The sequence below is a fragment of the Sinocyclocheilus anshuiensis genome, unplaced genomic scaffold (genome assembly GCF_001515605.1).
Source record: "Sinocyclocheilus anshuiensis isolate Anshui unplaced genomic scaffold, SAMN03320099.WGS_v1.1 scaffold1024, whole genome shotgun sequence".
In the NCBI taxonomy this organism is placed as follows: domain Eukaryota; kingdom Metazoa; phylum Chordata; class Actinopteri; order Cypriniformes; family Cyprinidae; genus Sinocyclocheilus; species Sinocyclocheilus anshuiensis.
This window is the reverse complement of record NW_015552843.1, coordinates 920,585-921,200: the sequence shown is the minus strand read 5'-3', so window position 1 is coordinate 921,200 and position 616 is coordinate 920,585.

The following is a 616-nucleotide window of genomic DNA, read 5'->3' as shown; positions in this document are numbered from 1 at the left end:
CTTTTTTTTTTTTTTTTTTTTTTTTTTTTTTTTTGAAGTCGACATGAACTGAAAATTCACCCTGTCTGTTTTTTAAATGCAAATTATAGATCTAATTGAGAACAGTTTATCTGCCCCCACTTCTGGGTGCAACGCACGTCTCCAAATCCAGTTAACAACCAAGTCCCCATCCTATTTTTTTTAATGTTACAATTGGATGTACAGCACAATGTGGAACAAAAATCTTGCGACTTGTGAAATGAAATTGGCTGGTTAGTAAGAGATTGTCTCCATCCATTTTAAGTCTGTGCTTGGTCCATCAGAGCAAGTAACGAACTGGCCTATATATCAAGCTTTTTGATCCTCCCATCTCATGTGTAATAGACCGGAGGGAACTGAATGATTGGCATGCTGGATATCTGCAGTTGTTGACCGCTTGAATTGAATATTCCATAAATACTCCGCCAACTGCTGGTTCACGCTGAGACTTGTTGATCCTCATTTGTGTGTTGTCAGCTGCTCTTCTGTATGCGAGGCTGCTGAGGAAACTTTATTTTTAGGCCTGTGTATCAACAGGAGAGTAACATGGTGTTTTCACCCACAATAAATGAATGTGGCTAATGGGATTAATTGTTAA